General features: G+C 48.3%; 1 protein-coding gene across 4 annotated transcripts in view; it reads right to left on the reverse strand.

Annotated features, from left to right (window-relative positions):
- FHAD1 (forkhead associated phosphopeptide binding domain 1) overlaps positions 1-167 on the reverse strand; it is a 130,211-nt gene extending 130,044 nt beyond the window's left edge. For 3 of the 4 annotated variants that reach the window (XM_058304351.2, XM_058304350.2, XM_058304348.2), the window contains exon 1: positions 9-167. The gene's annotated coding sequence lies outside the window, so the exon portion shown is untranslated. The remainder of the gene's footprint in view (positions 1-8) is intronic. The other variant, XM_058304347.2, reaches the window with a different exon arrangement.
- Positions 168-21,598: the final 21,431 nt, after the last annotated feature.

Here is a 21,598-nt window from a genome sequence, read left to right on the forward strand (position 1 = left end):
GCACTCACCTGGCCAGCGGAGGCAGCCGAGCTCGGGCCTCGCCGGGAGCCTGGCGGGCTGCGGAGGCGCGGGGCCGGCACCCGGGCGAGGCCGCCTGGCCGCGCTGCCGCGGAGTCCCCAGCCCGCAGCGCACGCCCCGCGCGCCCGCCCGGCCTGTGTACGCGCGTCGCCATGGCAACGGCGCGGCGGGGCGGCGGGGTCACGAAGCCGGCGAGGTCACGGAGCCGGCGAGGGGCGTGGCCGGCGGCGGGGGGCGTGGCGCGGCGCGTGCCCGCGGGCGGCTTGCCGGGGCCACCCCCCCTTGCGGAGGCTTGCGGGCCGCGTGCTCTCGCGGCGCCCACGATCCTGCGGCTTGGAGCTCATCGCCCCCATTTCACAGACGGGAAACGAAGTCCTCGAGGTCACGGCAGCGGCCCAAGGTTTTACAGCAAGAGGGAGGCAGGGGGAGGCGGGCTGACTGAGGTCCCTTGCTCTAGGAGGTGTGCTTTGGGGGGCGGGGAGTGGAGGCTGATGGAGCTGGACTTAGGAGAAGCTTAGGGTTAGTACACGGCCTAACCCAAATATCTAGACCTTTCTGTTGCAGACCAGAAACAAAAAGTACGCTGCCAGGCCACCTCTTCTGGGGGTGGGGGTGGGAAATGGTGGGAGCCCATTCTGAAAGAATGCCGTTTTCTTCCGTGTGCAGGGGAAGGAGCATTCCCAGCCCGCGGTGCTTCTGCTCCTGTCCTCCCCTGTCTAGTGGCATTTAGTCATTCTTTTGCCCATTCTCTAGCCCTGCAAGCGTCCCCAGAGCCCCTGTGTGTCAGACTGTGGTCTCCGAGTTGACCTGGAACAAGTTGCCCCGTTGGCTCAGGACTGGAGGATGGAGAGCCGGGAGAGAAGTTCATGCAAATCCAAACTGTCTTCCCACCCTCTGGCACCTTGCTTTCAGACCAACGCCTCTAGCTCCTGCCAGACGCCCCCTGAAGAAGGCCCCGTGTCACGGCCGCATTTGGCTGACAAGGGGCCTCAGGAAGGGATGGCCCCATGCGGGATGGGCTCCTGGGGAATGTCTGAATGCTCATTTTGCCAGAGTGGGTGATACCATTGGGTAGAGACCCAAGTAGTGAGAGTGGGGGTGGACCCACATCCTGGGGAGGACTAATGCCATCAAATAGAGGGAACTGTATCTCTCTGGAGAAAGGGTGGCTCCCAGGGCATTGGGGCAGCTGAGCAATTTAGGACCTGAACACTGTTGCAAGTATCTCTGGACGTGGCACCTCGGGAAACGGAGGTTGGCTGTCACTGTGGGCACCAAGGGGATGGGAAAATGTATGTTAAATGTGTGAAACCAACGTAAATGAGGGGTAAGAGAGGAGTTTCGTGAGAATACACAAGGAAGGATATAAAATATGTAATATTACATCATAAACATATAGGGGACGACAGAATGACAATGTAAACCATAATGTAAAACATAGGATAACTAAAAATGTTAGAAAACTGCGTGTCCTAAAGTATGCACCACAATGTAAGCACAGATGTCACCTGGTTTGAAAGCTATTGTCTCAGACTATGTACATCACTTTAAGTAAATATGTTGTGAATAGGTTGTAAGAGTATCGCTGTGGAAGGGAAAAGGTTTTGTAATGGATGTGTGGGAGTGCTGTATATTGCATACATGAATTGCTGTTGTCTAGGGCTCTTGTGAAGAGAAGGTAAATAATTAGGGGGAAAAAAAAAGGAAAAGAAAAAGATAGGATGTAGAATTTTCCCAAGTCAACACGTATTCTATATCTAACCTTTAAACCCATCGCTATATTCCATTTTGCTAGTAAGAGATCCTGACATGATATTGGGGCTTCAATATTCAGAAAGTTCTGGATCCCAGAGTGGTCCAACAGTGGCAGCGGAGAAATACTGGTATGGGATACTATTGACAGGGGATAAATGGCTGACAGGGAGCTATACAGGGCATATGTCCAGGGTGCATGGTAATGTTTGGATATACTCATAGTGGCAACAATTAAAAACTAAAGCTGGGGGGGTACTGGGTCCCTGGCCAGGGGTGCTGTGCCGTGGTCCCTAGGGGAGCAGCGGCAGCCCCCCAAGTGCAGCAGCAAGGACCGAGAAGGAATGAAGGTCCAACAGTAAGCCCCTGATACTAATGACTATGCTTGTGAGCCTATAGGCCTGAAATAAGAACAAGGCCTAGAGCAGCACTGTGCCTGGGAATCTCCTCCTGACAGCCTTCATGTTACTCAAATGTGGCCAGTCTTGAAGCCTAACTCAGCATCTAAATGCAATGCCTTCCCCCCAGCGTGGGACATGACACCCAGGGATGAGCCTCTCTGGCACCGAGGGATCACTATCAACTAACAACTGATAATGCAACTGGAAAATGACCTTGAATTGAAGGTTCGATGCGGATCAGTAGAATATCCCTGTCTACATAGAATAATATGACTTTAAAATGCTGTTTGACCTAATGTAAGGGGGAAATAGAAAGGAGAAATGAGTTTATATGGCTATGAGTCTCTAAAAAAAAAAAAGAGTCTGGAGGCTGTCAGAAGGATTTCCCTTATGCACAACTGAGCAGAGTCTAAGAGACAGATAAAGTAGATACAATCCCCAGGTATTGGTTCCTTTGAGGACTAAAGGGACCCACGGGTTCTACGGTCATGGCAGATAGGGTTCACTGCCATGTCAGATGGCCCTTCTATGGAGCTGGTGTTTCTGAGTGATGAAACTGGACCCAGAGGGGATCTCTTTTCATAAGACTATCATGCTACTTTACTGGAATTGTAGTTGGTATTGGGGTTTAAGATATATTTAGGGGATTGAATCTTTTTACTGACAATATGATAGCCAGGCCCTGAGCCTCAACAGACTCCAGCTCCTACAATCTGAATTATTGGACTCACCTCACTCAGCTAAGATGGAGTTGAAGAAGGGCAACCACCACACCATGGAGCCTAGAGGGCCTACAACTGAAAGCAGGAGATTGCATCCAGTAACCATGTGGAATCTGAGCCTCCTCTTGACATAGAGGTGCAACGGACACAACCAATCCAAGGACCTCAGAGAAAAGGTGGCAATGGAGTGGGAAAAGTGGACATGGTGGCTGTTGGGTATGGGGAATGGCAGGAAGAGATGAGATGTGGAGTCGCCTTTGGGACTTGGAGTTGCCCTGGATGGTGCTTCAGGGGCAATCACCGGACATTGTAAATCCTCCCAGGGCCCACTGGATGGAATGGGGGAGAGTGTGGGCCATGATGTGGACCAATGACCATGAGGTGCAGAGATACCCAGAGATGTACTTACCAAATGCAATGGATGTGTCATGATGATGGGAGTGAGTGTTGCTGGGGGGGAGGGGGAGGGGTGCGGTGGGGGTGGTGGGGTCGAATGGGACCTCATATTTTTTAATGTAATATTTTTACAAAATCAATAAAAAAAAAATTAAAAAAAAAGAAAAAAGAAAAACTCAAAACATTCTCCTAATAAAGATGGCTTTTGGCATACTCTAGCCTACTCAGTTGGAAAAAGAGAGAAATCATGGGAATCAATCTGGGGTGGAATATATGGTAAAGATGCTAAAAAGTGCTTAGAGGCATCTAGAAGTGCAGATTCTCAAGCACAGATCCTAGAGATGCTGATTAAGCAGGTCTGGAGCTGGCCCAGGAACATGTATTTGTAATAAGCCTGGTGAATATCCTGATTTAGCAATTGAACTGCAAGAGATTTACCCCAGAGTCCACCTCTAGAAACTCTTCTAGGTGATCAGTCAGCCTAGAAGTTTCCACTTTTGTCAGTTCCCTATAGACAGAAAGAGCCCGGGCATAAAGTGCCATGGATGACCAGAGAGGACAGGAGGCGAGTGATGGCTTCATAGGAACAGGGAGGGTCAGGCTCAACTTGCAGGCACATTCCTGCCTCAGGGCCTTTGCACCTGCTGTTTCCTTCTGGAATGCTCTTCACTCTTGACCTCCTTTAGACTTTTTACTCAAATAACATCCTGCTTAAATTGTTTAACTTGTGGTATGCAACCACCACAAATAAGCAACAAACCAAAACACAATAAAAAATATAAAAACATCAATAAAAACAGCAGCAAAAACAAAACCTCAGCTTTCTATTCCTCTTTCCTTCTTATCATCATCTAAGATACTATTTCTTACGTTAGTTATTGCCTGCCTCTTCTCATTAGAATCTAAGCCTCACGAGGGCAGGGAATTATTCATTTTTCTGTTTTGTTTTCTGCCATATCCCCATTACATTGGACAGTACCTTCACAGAGCAGGCCCCCAGTCACATTTGTTGAATAAACGAATGAATGTCTGAATGAGCTGGGGAGGGTATTCTAGATTGGCAGTGGTGAGGGCACTGAATGTGCAGAGCCTTCCCTGCCCTGCTGGGCCTTCGGGACCTCATCCCCCCTGTACCTACCCACAGCCTTGCCTCCTGCCCTCTGAGGGCTGCTGAGCCGCCTGCCCTCACCCCAGGACTCTGACTTCTCTAGCCAGCTGCCCCACCACCAGGCCCTAGGTGGGGGCTTGAGCACCTACCACCAGCCACCACGCTTGCCTTTAGTCAACCTCTTGTCATCAGCGTGAGTGCCAGGCACGAACTTGGCCACTGACGGACAGACAACAGCCAGTCCCAGGCGATGGTCCCCACAGGGTTTCAGAAACCAGACAGAGTGGTCATTCAGTCTCTCAAGAAAGAAATGCTCAACAGAGAGCAAAGCTGACGTTCAGACTTGCTGGAGTCGAGAGCGCCAAGTTCTGATTGAACTCTCCGCCACCCCAGGCAGCCCAGGATGCCACAGTTATCTCAGCTGGTGTGCAGAATTTCTGAAACACAACGCCAGGTTAATTTCAAACACAGGAAATACAACACCCCAAAAACTTTTGGCTTACCATACCATTTCCTGAGCTGCGCGAGAGGTTGTGCCCTGCATTAAACAATGATGGGATATTAAAAACATTGCCCCTGAAGAAAAATAGAGGCTTCTGGATGATTTGGGCTTCTGGCCAGCATCCATAGAATCATCAGTCCACTTTTATTGGGCTCCGGTGTGGCTGAAGTCAGAAGCGTTGGAATGCGACGGGTCTGGGCTCGTTCCCAGCTGTCCTGATACTTCTGGAACAAGTGACATTTAATGGGGGCCGTTGGCTTTGCGGAGACCTGTGGTTGCTTCCCCTACTGCCCCCTGAATTCTAATATAAAATGGATGCTGGCCTCAGGCCTCAGTTTCCCCCCCGCCCCACTAGGTGGGGATTCTCTCTGTTGGGCAAGCAGGGTAGATTGAATCATGTGCCCATAAAGCCGTGCTCAAGCCCTAACCCCAGTCCCGTGGGTATAAACTCACTTGTAAATAGGATCTTGGAAGATGCTAATGAGGGTGGGCCTTAATCCAGTATGACCAGGGTCCTTATAAACAAAGGGAGTTTGGACACAGAAGCACAAGGCCCTGGAGGAGAAGGAAAGAGACAGATGGCCATGTGACGGAGGCAGCGACCGATTGACACAAGCTGCCGGGACGCTGCAGACTTTGGAGGAGGCTTGTCCTGCCGATTCCTTGACCTTGGACTTCTGGGCCCATACTGTAAGCCAATAAATTTCCGTTGTTCAAGCCAACCGGTGTGTGGTGGTTTGTAATAGGCAGCCTGACAATCTAAGGCAGTGAGAGAGAGCGAGCGAGAGAGCAAGGCGCTGCGTGTTGAGTAGGATGACAGATGATAGGGAGCAGAAGGGCAGATTCCACAGCCCACTAACACGCTTAGGAAATACAGTTTTGTCTACACACTGCATGATGCACACAGCATCTCCTCCTGGCCCAGGACTGCCCTTGCCCCAGCCCCCTCCTCGGTACCCCTCCCCCTAGCTCCTTGGAAGCATGCTGAGCTGTAGCTGCTGAAAACTTCACCACTGCCCTCCTGGGGACCTCTTGCTTTGAGAAAAGAGCATGTGCCCAGAAGTTTCCCAAAACTTGCCTGCAAGCTGCTGGCATCCAGCCACCTTTGTCCCCCAGCCCGAAAGAGCCGTTGCGGTAAGTGCAGATGTACTTGGGGGAACTCCTTGCTATTAATGAGAAATGCTCAAGGACTCATCACCCTGGATTTTGTGCCTCTTTCTTTGAAATCTCAACAGGCCCCATTGTGGGGCCACTTGGGGCAGTCCCTGCTGGGTCCCTCCCTGTTTCTTCTTTCGGGGCGAATCCTGTTGCTGTTCCGTGGGCGAACTCATCCTGCGCTTGGACTCAAACATACATTCAAAGAGGGAAAGGACAGCTGGAGACCGAGGCCTCCCGTGACTGGCCTCGCCCCCCTCCCCGGTAAGGAACTGGAACAGCAGCCAGGGTTTTCTCAAGTGCTCTCTGCGGGTGCTGGTTTGGGGCATTTATTTCTCTTTCACATCAGCCTTCAAAGATGATCCCCCCTTGGTTCTTTGGGCTCCCCTGTGGGGGTCTGTCTGGACATTCTGTTTGCAAACTGCAGACCAAGCGTGCCAATCCTGCTTTGGATGGGCCTCGTTTTTGTTGTCTTTTGTCTGTGCCTTACTTCCCACATCTGTAAAATGGACATAATAATAATGTTGTTAATATACGTGAAGTGTTTAGAACAGAGCTTGGTCCAACAGGACCGCCCCGTGCTTGTGATTATCGTCCTCTTCATGGTTTTTCCCTCTGATGAAGTGGAGGCCAGCCCGGGCCACAGCGGCTTCGGGAAGCCCTGAGTCGCCTTGAGGCTCATTCCCACCCCAGAGCAAACTTGACCTCTGCACAGTCCTGTATCATCCGGATGCTGCCCAGGAATCTTTCTGGCTGGGCTCAACCGCCTCTCTGGCGACCACCTAGAGGGGAATCTGAAAACCCAGCTGGTCTCTATGGGGTGGTCCCTTGCTGGACAACTCCATAAATTCTGCTCCCCCATCGTTTTTTCCCAAGTGACAAGGAACCTTTATGAATGTGGATAACAATGCCAGCCTCACTGAGTCCCGGCACCAGGCCATGCATTGAATGCACAATTTTATTTAATTCCCAGCCCGGCCCAATTTACAGAAGAGGAACCTGAGGCACAGAAAGATGAAGTCGCTTGCTCAGTCACAAACCGTGTGAACGATGGGTCCAGGATTCCAACGCTGGCTGTTTGACTGCGGAGCCTGTATTTTTGGTAAACTCTTTATCCAAGAATAACATGCTTATTGGAAAGGGCACAAATCGTAAGTGTATACCTGATACATTTTCACAAAATGTCTGCAGCCACCTAACCAGACCCAGATCAAGAAGCAGGCGCTCACCGGCAGCCCCGGAAGTCTCCCTGTCCCCTCTTCTGGTCACCACTGCCCCAGGGTGACCACTGTCCTGACTCCATTCTACTAATGGAATCATCCAGACTCCGTTTTCTGTCTGGTTTCTTTCACTCCTCATTATGGTTGTGAGAGCAAGCACTGCGAGGTTGAACGGAGGAGCCGTGGTCTGTTTATCCCTGTTGCTCTGTTGCGTTCTATTGTATTATCCACTGCTGTGTAACAAATGACCACAAAAACAACCCACGTTTATTACCTCCCAGTTCCCTGCGGTCAGCGGTCCAGGCGGGGCTTAGCTGGGCTCCCGCTCAGGGTCTTTCCCAGGGCTGCGGTGAAGGCGTTGGCCAGGGCAGGGTCCCGGGAGAGGCTCATCTTGGGTAGGTTCTGCTTCCCAGCTCACGCGGTTGCTGGCAGGATTCGCCTCCTTGTGAGCGGTTGGCTGGGAGCTGGAGCTCTTTTCTCCTTGCCGACCATCAGCTGGACAGTCCTTGCCGTGTGGGCCTCTGTAAGGCGGCAAGGAAGAGGGGCCATAGAGACAATCTGCGACCTTATGAAACGTAACGATGGAAGTGTCACCTTGTCACCTTGGCTGTATTCTTTTGGTTAGAAGCAAATCCCAGGCCCTGCCCCACTCAAGGGAGGCAAGTATGCACGGGTATGAGTAGCAGAGCTAATGGGGCCACTGTGCGTGTCTTTTGGCACAGTCACATACTCACACCTGCAGGGTTTATACTTAGGTGCAGAGTTGCTGGATCACAGTTTGCACGTGGCTAGCTGGAGAAGATTCTGCCAACCCCCAAACGGTATTAGCCTGTACTCGCCCAGCAGTGTCTGAGGGTCCCAGCCAGAGCACCTGCTTATAAATATTATTCTCCACTCTCTCCTTACAGAGGGGATTTTAAACCTGGCCCTGTATCGGAATCACCTGGATTCTTGTTAAAGATACAAATTCCTGGGCCACCCCTCGTGACCAGAATATAAACTGGAAGGCACTCTGCAGGAGGCCGGCAACTTTGCTTCCTGTACAGACACAGCCTTGGTGCTAGAAAAGTGCCTGGAGCAGAGTCGGGCTCAGGAAATAATTGTTGATTAAATGAATGAGTGTGGGAACTTTTGCCCAAGGAGATCGAGAGACGGGACTCAGGGAGGGCGTGAAACCCTGAACTTGTGAGGCACCGTCTGGCGTGTAGGAGCCGAATGCGTTTTTCTGGGATAAGGGCCCAGAGCCTTACCAGAGTTCCCTCCGCAAATGGTCAAGGACCTCCGTGGTTGGAGACAGTCTGGTCTGGTTGTTTTAGCCCCTGAAGAACCAGCTGGTCCCAGGGAAGGAGGGAGGACTTCAAGGCACTTGGCAGAGCTCAGGAAGCGAGAAGAGAGGCAGTGCTTGCCTGGTGGCTCTGCCGACCTCTTCCACGCCGTGGCTGGTCACATCTAGCAACTGCTCGGCCTCCTGGGGCCCTCCCCTACGTCTGTTTGTTAAATAGCAAATTCCAGAAGACCTCGGTGTCCCCAAGTTTCTGCCAGTGGTCAGCTGACAGGAACCCCACCTCCTGAGAAAGCGTCTTTCAATCAGCAGAAAGTCGCCCCGTTCATCTGGTTTGCGATGACCTCACCCTTTGCCACCTTCTGCCTTGCTCCCTGGGGTTCTCGCGGCGTCTTGCTGCTGCGGCATTCCTTTACCGTGTGAGCACTGCTCCTCTTTTGAGCATTTTTTTTGTTTCAGGTAATTCCGTCACATGGTTTTCATCGTCCTTCCCAAGGCAGAGCAGCCTTGTGCCTCTCTAGACATTTCTTCTCAGGTTTCCTCTGAATCATTTCATTTGGTTCAAATGTTTCCAGTCTTTCCTCCTGCCTTACTGCACTCAGTAGAGACCTCCTCCTTTCCCCAGAACAACTGTTCTTTTCATTCAGATCCCTCACCCTGATCTGCATCTTTCACCGTGTTTTCTAACCTCTCCTAAGAACTGACTGTTTTTTGAAACTTAATTCTCCGAGATCCTCCCTTCTAATCTGGGTCTGGGTTTGGACCCGTCAAGAAGGGAGGGACAGGCGGTGGCCCCCAGGGGTTCCGAGGGGAGGGAGAGGGAGGGATGGGTGGAACCTGGGGCGTTTTGGGGACATTGGAGTTGTTCTGCACAACTTTGTCGTGACAGATTCAGGCCGTTACACATTTTGTCAAAACCTATAAAATTGTGAGGGTCAAGTTGATGTGGGCTATGGGTGGAAGGCTCTTTGTCTCTTCAGAGATAACTAAGTTGTTTGACTTGTGGGTGTGGAACGGTAAGAGGCTGCAGTCCTGCCCTTAGGGACTGGCAGCGGCTCCAGTCCCAGGAAATGTTTAACAATGCAAGGGCTATAAACTTTAAGTATTTAGGGGAAATGCAAAAACCAAATACCTAAAGGCTTATCTAGAATGTCTGGAGTCCATGCTAAAAGCTTACCTAAGATGTGGAAGATATATGCTAATTGAAGTCTATTGAGAACTGAAACAAAGGGACCATTTGGCTTTCCTCTCTGTATAAAAGACATTTGAAAATCTTGTTCAGGGCTGGGGATTCAAACTGAAAGCTCCCGAGTCCGGCTGGCCGTCAATAAACCATTTTTCCTTCTCAAAATCATTCCTGAGTCCTGGCCTCTCTATACTCAAATAATTGAACTTCTCTTAAATTCCACAACAAAGTGTAAACCGTATGTAAACTCTAGAGCATGGTCAGTAGCAACGCGTCACTACGTGTTCATCACCTGTGACAAACGTCCACACTACTGAAAGGTGTGAAAGGGGGAAGTGGGGACGGGTGAGGGGTAGGGTATATGGGAATCCCCGATATTTATTATGTATTATGTAATATTTATGTAATTTAAAGTGTCTTTCAAAAAAAAAACAATTAAAAAAAGCAAGGGAAGTGGGACTGTTCCTGTGTATCCTCAGCAGACTCCCAGGGCTACGAGACAATACAGTAGGGGCTCGAAGGGACCTGGGGGCAGAGGGGGAGGGAGAGTCTTCTGCCTGGTCAGGAAAGGCTCTCTGAAAAAGGAAGCATTTGGCCTGCGTGTAAAAGGGTGGCTGGGATCTCAGGAGGTAGAGAGGCATAGTAGAGCGTGGTGGAAGGCAGGAGCGCGAGAAGGGAGGCTGGAGGACGAAGAACAGAGAAGCCAACTATGGTGGTACAGAGGGAGTGAGAACTCCGGGGTCTGAGATTGCAAACTGAAGGCCTACAGTCAGCCCTCAGGCATGGTTTTTACAGTGTGTTAAAAGATTTTAAATTATTGGTTGGAGGAGTAGTTCTCTTTCTGCAACACAGAACCCAGTTCAAACTGACCTTAGCATGAAAGCAAATTCACAGGTTACCATAAAAAGTTATGAGGGCACAGCTGAGCTCAGGAACCAAGGGATGTCATAAAGCCTTGGCCTCTCTCCAGCGCTGATCAACGCTTTTGACAACGTGGGTCCATCCTCAGAAACGATCTCTGTATAATGGTCACAAAAAGGCTGCTGCAGCTCCAGCCCTTACATGCTCTCAGCTTTGAGTCCTGAGGGGAAGAGTGAGAGTCCTGTTTCTAAGATTCCCCGTAAAAGTCCTCACTGCTTCTCATTTTCTTTGATTAAGTCAGAGGTGCATCCCCGAGCCAATTGGCCCAGGAGACTGTGCACCAGTTGACTATGCTTGAGTCACATGTCCAGCTCTGCAGCTAGAGGTGGAGCCCACTCCAGCAGAAAACATGGACTAAGAATGGGAGAAGGGGGTGGTCCTCAAGGGGGAATCATAGCACCGTGTTTTAGAAGAGATACAAATTGATTCGGGGTAACAGAAACTGCCTATGTATGTGGCAACATGATCAAACTATTTTGATTTACACTAAAATCTGGAATTATGGCTTTTCTTAGTTGCTGGAGTTGGAATATCTGACCATACCTGGGCTTTATTCATGCATTTAATTTACTCATGCCTATAGAACAACAGTTGGCTGGAATTGTTTAGATACAGCCTCTCTTTGCCCTGCCCATAGCACTCACATTTTTCCTCTGGCTTCTAGGCCCCTGAGTTTTTTACCCTCCCCCTCTCCCTCTTTCCCACGGCATAGTTTGATTATGTAAATAAATCTGTTTCTCCTACCAGAATGGAAGTGCCATAAGGACAGAGGCCAAAGAGCTCTCTCTGTGCCCCGCAAAACTTTGAGGACAACTACCTGGCCAGGTGTGATAGTCTCATTCCTTGTTCATTTTCAAATCCTTTAAAAATATATTTCCTACATAGTTCTTTTTAGAATTTGTATCCGACATTGAAATCTTTTTTGGGGGGTTGGGGTTCAAACTCTTGTTTGTTGTTTCTGCTGCTTCTTGCTCATGCTGGCTGATTTCCTCAGGTGTTTGGTGATTTGACTGTGGTTTCATTTTTTATTGCACTTTATCGGCAGGGATCCTGGGGTCTGATTTCTGAGTGCTTCCCCCAGGGAGGATTTTTACTGGGTTCAGCAGGATGCCAGGGATGCTACCAATCAGTGCCGGCTTACGTTACCCTCTCAGCCCGGAGTTTCCCCAAATGCATGGAGTGTAGATTTGAACTCCAGACCCATGGAGCTGCAAACCCTCAGAGTTGACAATTATCATGATTATTATTGTGACCATTTTTAATTTTCCCCTCTAAAGCAGGCTGCTGCATAGACTCCATTTTCTGGCAATCCAAAAAATAGTTTGTTTAAACCTTCCCCTTCTTAGGATGTCTAGCACCTTTGAAGTTGCTGGCTTAATATGGGTATTTTAGAGTTGGATAGCTCACTTTGCAAAGGCCCAGGGGGTTACCTGCCATTTCCTGTACCCTTTTAAGCCATAAAATCGGTTGAGGCATTTACCCCAGACCTCCCTGCCTTCCTTATCTGTTTACACCTTAGTTGAAGCTCACTCTGCTCTCATTGTGTGTGTATATGCTCCTTTGAGATTACTTACATTTTTTTAAATTATGGAATTTTTGAAACGTGCAAAAAAGGAGAGAAAAGAGTATAATTAATTCCACATGCCCATCACCCAGCTTCAACATTTTCCAAATCTTTCCTCTTCCCTTTTGATTTTGTTTTTTCTGGATTATTTTAAGATAAACATGTCATTCCAACTATACATTCTTCAGTAGGCATCCCTAACTGAAAGGAGTTGTTGTTTTTGCCTCTGCATTACCCCATATCATGATCAAACCCAACAAAATGAATAATTCCTAAATATCATCTCACATGCTAACATGTCCTTGATTTTCTCAAAAGTATCTTTTTTTTTTTATTATTGGTTTGAATCAGGATCCAGGCACTGACACAGATTTATAGACTAAATCACTTTTATTCATGCAGTAGATTTGTTGGAGAAACTGGGTTCTTTGTTCTATAAAATATCCACATTCTGAATTTGGCTGATTGCTTCCTCCTGGTTTCAACGAACTTGTTGAGCTCTTCCCTGCGTTTCTTGTAAATGAATGGTTAGATCTAGAGGCTCGATTAGGTGCAAATTCTCTTGGTTGTCAAGAATCCTTCCTAGAGGGTGCTGTGTGCACCCTCCTACCTCGTGTGGGGAGCACAGCCTGCCTGGAAGGCCCAGTTTTAATGATCCCGAGATTGATCAGCAGGTCAGGATCTCCAACTGATGTTCCAATTACAACATTCTCTTCGACTTCCTGGCATTCTTTGAGGATCACTGCCCAGGTCCAAACTTCATTTGGGGTTACAGAATTGTGATTTTTCTAATTGTTATTTCTCTGGCAATTCTTAGCTAAAATGTTCTATAAAGAAGAATTTTCCCTCATCAACTGTTCATTAATACATATAGTTTACTCAGGAGAAGCAGAATGGACTCTTCATATGTTTGTAATCTTGAAACATGGACATTTTGACACTTTAATGTATTATCACTGGAATTTAGATTCTGAGGTGTCTGTTCTAGAGCTTTCCTTGAATGCCAGGAACTAACAACAGCAACAAAAAAGGAGAAGACGGAAAAAAGGAAAATACCATCTCTGCTCTTTGCAGGCTGGCCTATGCAAGTGCTTTCCTTCTGAGCTTACCCAGATGATGAATTTGGAGAACAGCGCAGGCTGAAGTGGAGGGGCCTCCCGGAGCTTTTCTGCACCTGCGTCATGATTGAGCATGCACATGTGGCCCTAGGAGTTCCCCCAAATGTCATCCCTCCCCCAGGAAACAGTTTCCTCGTGGGTCCAGGTGCTGCAACTGTAAGTCCTACAGCCAGCCATCCCTCGTCCCAGGCGGCAGGACTCGACTGCTGCTCACAGGGCGAGGCGCCTTCCAAATGCAGTGCAAGGTCTGGGACAGCGAGTCCCTCAGACCACCACCAGACAGGCTGGCCCAGACGTACCTGCACCCAGGATGTGCAAGAGGGTACCTTGCTCCCTCCAGAACCAGGACAAGGATCCGCCCTGGGCATGCAAGTCAGCTCCATGCCGAGCTGGTGAGGGCTGGGGAAGGGGCCATCCAGGGCTCACACCATCCTATGCCTTTTTTTTTTTTTTTTTTTTAAGATTTCTATCTATCTATATTGATCTATCATCCACCCACCCACCCATCCATCCATCCATCCATCCATCCATCCATCCATCCATCCATCCATCCCATTGTTTGCACTTGCTGTGTGCTCTCTGTATCTGTTAGTTGTGTGCTCTCTGTGTCTGCTCATCTTTTTTTGCGGGGGGAGGCACCGGGAACCAGACCTGGGACCTTCCACGTGGAAGGGAGGCACCCAATTGTTTGAGCCACCTCTGCTGCCTGCTTGTTGTGTGTCCTTGTTGTGTCATCTCATTGTGTCAGCTCACCACGCCAGCCCATCATGTCAGCTTGCTGTCTTGCTTGTCTTCTTTAGGAGGCACTGGGAACTGAACCAGGGACCTCCCATGTCGTAGGTGGGAGCCCAACTGCTTGAGCCACATCTGCTTCCCCCTATTGCTTTCAAGTGGCCTTTTTCATGATTTGGTGCTTACCCTGTTATAGCAATCCTTTGAGAAAGATATTTCTGCCAATTCTTGCTGATTGTTCAAAGCTTCTGTGTCCCAATGAAGTTTTTTTAAAAGCAGTTTTATTGAGATATATTCACATACCATACAATCTATCCAAAGTGCACAATCAATGACTTTTAGTATAATCACAGCGTTGTGCACATGTGACCACAAAAAATTTTAGAAATAATTTCATTACTCCAAAAAGCCAATGAAATTTTAAAACCATCATTAAGAATATTTATTTACACACACACATACACATGACTCTCGTATCTTTTTTCCTCAGGTGGAAACCACTTAATATTTAATTATAACATATATATATGTATTATTTGTATGATCTTTAGGCAAACTTCTATTTACCTCAGCTTCCTTCCCTGTATGAGGAAGTTGAGCAAGATGAACTCTAGAACTATTTGGCTCAAAATTCTACTTTGTGTAGCATTTTCACATATAGCTTACTCAGTTGATTCTTCCAGTCTTGTGACTCAATTTAGTTACCAACCTCTTCATTTTACAAACATAGAAATTGCCTCTCAGGTGAAAATATTCTGTCTACTCCTTCATAGGCATTTTTTTGGAGGACTTAAAGCCGTGGTCCTCAGCCAGGGGCACTGTTGTCCCTCAGGCGACTTTTGGCAACACTGGATTCAGTGTTGCTTTTTTTTTGGAGGTACCAGGTTTTGAACTCAGGACCTTGTGCGTGTGAAGTGTATGCTAAATCACCGAGCTACACAGGCTCCTTTTTTTTTTTTTGATTCAGTTTTAGTTGTCACAACTTGGAGGTGCCACTGGCTTCCAGGGGTCGAGACCAGGGAGCTGCTGCACATCCTGCAATGCCCAGGACGGTGTCATCCAGGCCAGATGTCAGTAGTGCCGAGGCTGAGACGCCCTGACTTGAAGTAATGCATGGAGATCAAACCATATTCTGCTTAATTCAATGTTTTTTTTCAACGGAAGGGTACATAAAAATGTACAAATCTGAGGACTCCACTGCACATGTGGTAGGGTGATGGGATGCTCCATTTTCAACATGTACAAAGACCCTTGACCTTCTCTTTCCCCTTCTGTCTTATTTCTGGCTCCTGTTTTGCCCTGTGAGACCTTTCTATTATTGGCCTAAAGGAAGATTAATGGACAATTCTTACGACTTTCAAGCCAATGGAAAAATTTTAAGCCTTAAAATGTTTTTTTCTTAATTTGGAAAATAAACATTAAAAACAAGTTTTACCCTAAATAGCAACGAGATTTTTGTTCTGATTCCTCTTTGCCATTTTGGTTGATTAAATAGTTGTTTTCAATAAATAATTACATTAACTTTTCTTTTTAGTAGGAACCGGGGATTGAACCCGAGATCTTGTACATGCAAAGCAGTTGCTTAACCACTGAGCGACCCCCAGTCTCCTGCATTAACTTCTACAGTCACTGAAGTCTTTGCCTTGTCTGATCACACAAAATGTCATGCATTTTGACATATTCCAGTATCCTTTCGTCTGCTGTTTTTGTGCTGATTTAAAAGAATCTGGTTGGTGCTAAAATGAATTTACCATTGACAACTGCTGGAATGGCACGGGTTTTCCTATTCAGAAAGTCAATTTTTGACTAGTACTTTGAATCAGATTTTTAAAACAGGTAGCTAATTTATCAGAAAAAAAAAAAGGCAGCTTTTTCTTTTCTTTTTCTTCTCTCTGTCTCTGTGTCTTTCTTTCGGTTCAATTTTGAAAGAGGCAGCTATGAGATAAGGCAGGAGCATCTACTCGTTTTTATCCAATATTTATATAACTTCTCTTACATATACATGTACTGACATATGTTTGTTTGTCATATTTTACCAAAAAGAAATTAAAGAAAAAGTCTGGCTCTCATGGTATTACATTCATTTTCTCTCTTTTGTTTTTTGTTAAAGTAGATGTCGTAGCTAATGATTTTCCCTGCCTGGACACAATCTCTAAGGATGCAACTTGAAATAAGACACCTGGAGGACAAACACTACGAACATTTTCTTGGGTTTAAAATTCCTCCACACCTCCTAAATTTTACACAGTACTGAGCCCTTCTGCATCTTTGGATAGCATGCTGTTGACTGGCATTGTTTTTCTAAGAAGAAAGACTTTAGAAGTCAGAAAAAGTCATGTCATACATTTTTGCTTCCTAAATTGTAGGCTAGCATTGTTTTGTTATACATGCTGCATTAGTTCCAAGTTTGCTTTTTAAATAATCTAAACTTTCTCAAAATTGGTTGAGTTTTTAAGCGCTTCTGACCGTTCTCTCCCCCACATCCTTTGTATTACAGTTAACAAATTCCAGGTTCTAATGCACAGAGATAGGGTGGGGGTGGAGGAAAGGAGAAAAGGAAGAGAAATCTGCTGATGTCATGCTCTGGAGAATTAGATTTATAGCTCTGGATTGGGAGAGGGATAGGAAAACAGTCTTTGTAAAAGTGACAGCTTCTCTCTCTCTCTCTCTCTCTCTTTCTTTTGAAGAAAAATGGCAAGTAACACACAGGCTGACAAGGCCTCTTCCAGCCTCTTACTGATGGGGCTGACACTGAGTGGTCAGATTCTGTGGCCAGAGTCCCCACTGCCCAAGAGGACCTCCCCTACCTAGGGCAGGGCTTCTCAACCTTGGCACCCTCGACATGTTGGGCAGGATCATTGTGGCGGGGGCCGTCCTATGCACTGTAGGGTCTTTAGCACATCCCTAGCCTCCACCTTCTAGATGCCAGTATCACTCCTCCTTCAACCACAAATGTCTCCAGATTGCCCTCTGGGGAGCAAAATCATTCCTGGTCAAGAACCACCGACTAGGGTGAAAACAGCCAGTTCTGCATCGGAGGGAATGTTTAACAGCCTCCTCAGGAGCTGATAATATTTTGTCACATGGTGCATCTGGGGGCGACTTTGTTTCTTTTAACGTGCTGACCCTCTCTCTGTCTTCCTCACATACTCCGAGTTCCAGGTTCTTCTCCTCCCAGGGTGTTCCCGTTGACATTCTGGTGGAGGCACACATGGTGGACAGCCTGGCAGGTCGTGTGGAAACTCTTGTCACAAGGGCTGCCTTTCAAAGGCTCTGGGTGCCCGTGCGTGTGTTCCCACCAGCGGCTTTTCTGGGTACATTTGTGTCCATGTACTGTACACGCATGCTGTCTCTCTACCTCCCTCTCTTGGTCAGCTTGCTCCGAGTTGCCCTTGTCCACCATGTCTGAAGAAAGTGGGCCTCCCTCACGGCTCCTGTGCATGGATTATCAGAGAATCTGAGATTGGTGGGTTGCAGCTCACTGCTGCTTACCAGCCCAGATTTGGGCGCTCTGGGACATCATTTCCCAGGTTAGCTGCCTTGCTTCAGAGAGGATGGAGAACTGCTTCAGTCTGCCAGGACTGCTCTGAAGAATACCACACAGAAGGTTTGCTTCAACAACCAGAGCTCATCGTCTCATGGTCTGGAAAGCCAGAAATCCAAACCATGGACCTGCTCCCAGGGTCCATAGCGTTCTCGTGTTGGCTTGCCGCAATACTTGGGCTTCCTTGGCTTGCATTGCTCCCTCTTTCAGGTGGCAATCTGCCCATTCTCTGGCTTTTTCTGACTTCTACTGATAGTCAACATCTGAATTTCTTTTACTTACAAAAACTCCAGTTGTATGGATTGAAGCTCACCCTGACTCAGTTTGGTTCCACAAATGGGTCTACGCCTTACCTAATAATAACATCTTCAGAGGTCCTATTTACAAATGGGTTCACACCCACAGGAAAGCAGATTAAGACCTGTCTTTCTGGGGCACACGATTCAATCCCCAACGACTTTCTCCTGTTGACCTGATGTGAAAGGTACTCTGGAATGGATCTGCAGGTGTTCTTGAAAATGGCCCCCGAGGGTGAGCCTGGTCCACACGGATGGCAACCACGGTGCTTTGGAAAGCGTCCGTTCCTCTTCAGGTACTTGGCTTGGCGAAGTCTAGAGTGAGGGATGCAGGCTGCCCAGGGGAGGGAGAAGCTTCCACATGAGGAGTGGATACAAATTCTGCAGATCGGGAGCCCCCGCATGGGTCTGAGTGCTGGGAGGTCTCAGGTACCTAAGCCTGGCTCACCTGATGTCCACAGCCTTGGCTTGCCGTCCCCAGGGTGTCAGGTGCTGGGGCCATCTTAGTGACTTACCGTAGTGGGTGCTCTGCGATCAAGAAGTGAGTGGACAGGTGGGTCCACGAGTGGCAGGTCTTCGGAGAAATCTCTGGTCTTTCCTCTAGAGAATTCCTGGGTTGGGCCCAGTCCGCAGTCCCTGAAGTGTGTTCAGTGGAACGCTGGCTGTGGAAGATGCTTTGTGGGAAAAAGAAAAGGTTCTGTGGCCAAATTGTTTTGGGAAATGCTCCATCTGCAGCATCTGCTTAGAGATTGATGATGCACATAAGCCTTTGAAAGGCTCTCAGATATCCCTGTGGCTCACCCCCCCTTTCCTCCAATGTCCCTAAGAGACTTCCCCATCACGTAAGTAGGTGATCCCCTATCACCTCTTGTTTTTACCCTGCTTTATTTTTCTTCACAGCACTTCTCATTTTCTGATGTTATATATTTGTTTATTTGTTCACTGTCTGTGTTCCCCTGCCACCGCTTCCACTGGGATGTAGCTTCTGTGACAGTAGGGATTTGCTCCATTTGTTCCCAGCTTTATCCCTTGCACATGGTACTGAGCAGACACTCAGTAAAAATGTGTTGAAGGAATAGAACTTTGTTTAACGTGGGGAACCCCAAACTGATTTGACCAAGGACCCTTTTTCATTTCCACCCATTAAAATGCAGGGGAACACCCTTGGGAATCAGCAGGGAAGAGGTCTCCCTAAAGTCCTGGTAATGGGACTTTTTAGCATGACACTCAGTTCTGAACATGCTGACCATACAGCACTAGTCTGAAAACCAAACAAAATGGACAGACTAGTCCAATCATCCACAATGGAAGTCGCTGGTGTAGGAACTGAGCGGTGAGCCAGGCTGGCCCTGGGCCTGTCCCACTGGCCTTAACCATGAATTCCTGCTGCTACATTCCTGAAGCTGGCTTTCGAAAAAAATTCCTCACAGGCTGCTTGTGGCACCTGGTGAATTTTCTCAGAAGATGTTTGCAGAAATGAATGTGGGGTTCCGCCTTGGCAAAGAGCTTGTATCTTTTTTTTTTTTTTAGATTTATTTATTTATTTTCCCCCCTGTGTGACTCACTTGCATGAGGCACTGGCTCACTATGCGGGCACTGGTTCACTCCATGGGCACGCTTTCTCTTCTTGTTTTTCACCAGGAGGCCCCAGGGATCGAACCCAGGTCCTCCCATATGGTAGGTGGAAGCGCTATCACTTGAGCCACATCCACTTCCAGAGAGCTTGGTTGTATCTTGGGCTGGTTCTCTATTAGTAGTTTGTGGTAGAATCGTAGATGCCACTTTCTCCTTAATTTCCCTGTGCCGAGAACTTGTGTTTTTCTCAGGTAGCCACCACACAACTATTAACTTCCATTTGATTGGTGAAGACACCAAGGCTCAGAGGGCTCAAATTATTTGCCCAAGATAATGCTTCTAGGAAGTGGCAGTGCTAGGATTAAAACTGAGTCCTCCCTGCTGGAAAGCCTACCTCTTACCTTCCATGCTCGCCAGAACTGGGGCTGTCCTTTCACGACTCCACGCTTGAATACTCAGCATAGGTTTGTCCTAGGAGCTAAATGGGACATGTCAGGGTCTTTAAGACAACAAATGAGTCCATTAATCCTCAGAAGGGCTCTTCATGTACTTCTACAGTATGTGGTTTGATCGATCTGTTCATTTCCAGTGAGGCGGGGGTGTCTCCTTTCAGTATTGCTGCATGTTTGCGGGTTTATTTGGCTTTGCCATCTCATGCTTGTCCACACAGAACTGAGTCTTCTCAGGATAGTTGGCATCGAGTAACAGAAACCCACTCCAACTTGCTTCAGCAAAGACAGGACTTTATTGACAGCAAAAGAGAGCATCACACAGAGTCAAAGGGCAGGGAGTGTGGCTGGGCTAAGAAGGGACCCAGGACCAGGAAATGCAGAGCTGCTCATCTTTATGTCTCTTTCTGCGGTTTTACTATCTCTTCCTGCAGACCAGCTTTTTCTGTGCACGTGGCTACCCTGCAGCTTTCAAATTAACTGTATCCAATGTAAGTAGCCAGGCTAGAAGGATGACAGTCATTGCTGCCCAAGGCCAGGACACCCACTTTGGGAAACGCTGCCCAAGCAAGAACCCTTTGCATGGCTTTAGCTTCACTGCTGTATCCCCAGAGCCTAGAGCAGCACCGGGCACATGATAGGAGCCTAAGGACTGTTTGTGGAAGGGATGAAGGCAGCTGCTGCACTGTGGTCAGGGTCGTGCTGCAATATTTTGCCTCAGTCACCCGCTAGTGGCCCCCCTTCACCGGAACTGTAACCTGTCTGAGAAAAGCGAAAATAGAATTAAGTACAGGGGGAGTATCAGCAATGGGCCCAGCAGTTCTTGCCTTCAAGGACTTCAGCTAAATTTAGGATAAAAGCTAAAAAGGGGAATTTTCTGGAAGGACACACAAAGGCTTCCCGAGGGACAAGGACCAAGGACCAGAGAGTCTTCAGGAAAGGTGCAGCCATTTCTAGGGCATCTTTCTCGTCTGCTTCTTTCTACAGTTAGTTCATTCTCTCTCTGAGTGGCAGCTTCTCCTGCTTCACTCACACGTGGCCCATCATGTCAGTGCCCAGATGGCCCTGAGACCACATCATCCAGCCACCTCTTCCTCCCACCACGACCAAATTCCTGGGAGAAACTCGCCTGGCCCAGTTCAGCTTCTGATTGGCTCTCCCTGAGTCAGGTGGCCACCTACCTCCAATCAGCTGTGGCCTGGGAGATGGAGGTCACATAATACAAACATGGCTGCTGAGGTTCATTCTTTAGGGTGGGGTGGGAGTGCTGGAGGGGGGAATGTTAAAAACTTTTTTTTTAAGATTTATTTTTTTATTTTTCTCCCCTCCCCCGCCCCACACCCTGGTTGTCTGTTCTCTGTGTCCACCCGCAGGGTCTTCCTCTTTGTCAGCCTCTGTTGCTGTCAGGAGCATGGGAATCCGCGTTTCTCCTTGTTGCGTCACCGCGTCGCGTCAGCTCTCCGTGTGAGTGGTACCATTCCTGGGCAGGCTGCACCCTCCTTCATGCTGGGCGTCTCTCCCCACGGGGCACACTCCCTGCGCGTGGGGCTCCCCCACGTGGGGTCACCCCTGCGTGGCAGGGCACTCCCCGCGCACATCAGCACCACACATGGGCCAGCTCCACACGGGTCAAGGAGGCCCGGGGTTTGAACCGTG

Source organism: Dasypus novemcinctus, chromosome 9 (assembly GCF_030445035.2).
Source record: "Dasypus novemcinctus isolate mDasNov1 chromosome 9, mDasNov1.1.hap2, whole genome shotgun sequence".
Taxonomy (NCBI): Eukaryota; Metazoa; Chordata; class Mammalia; order Cingulata; family Dasypodidae; genus Dasypus; species Dasypus novemcinctus.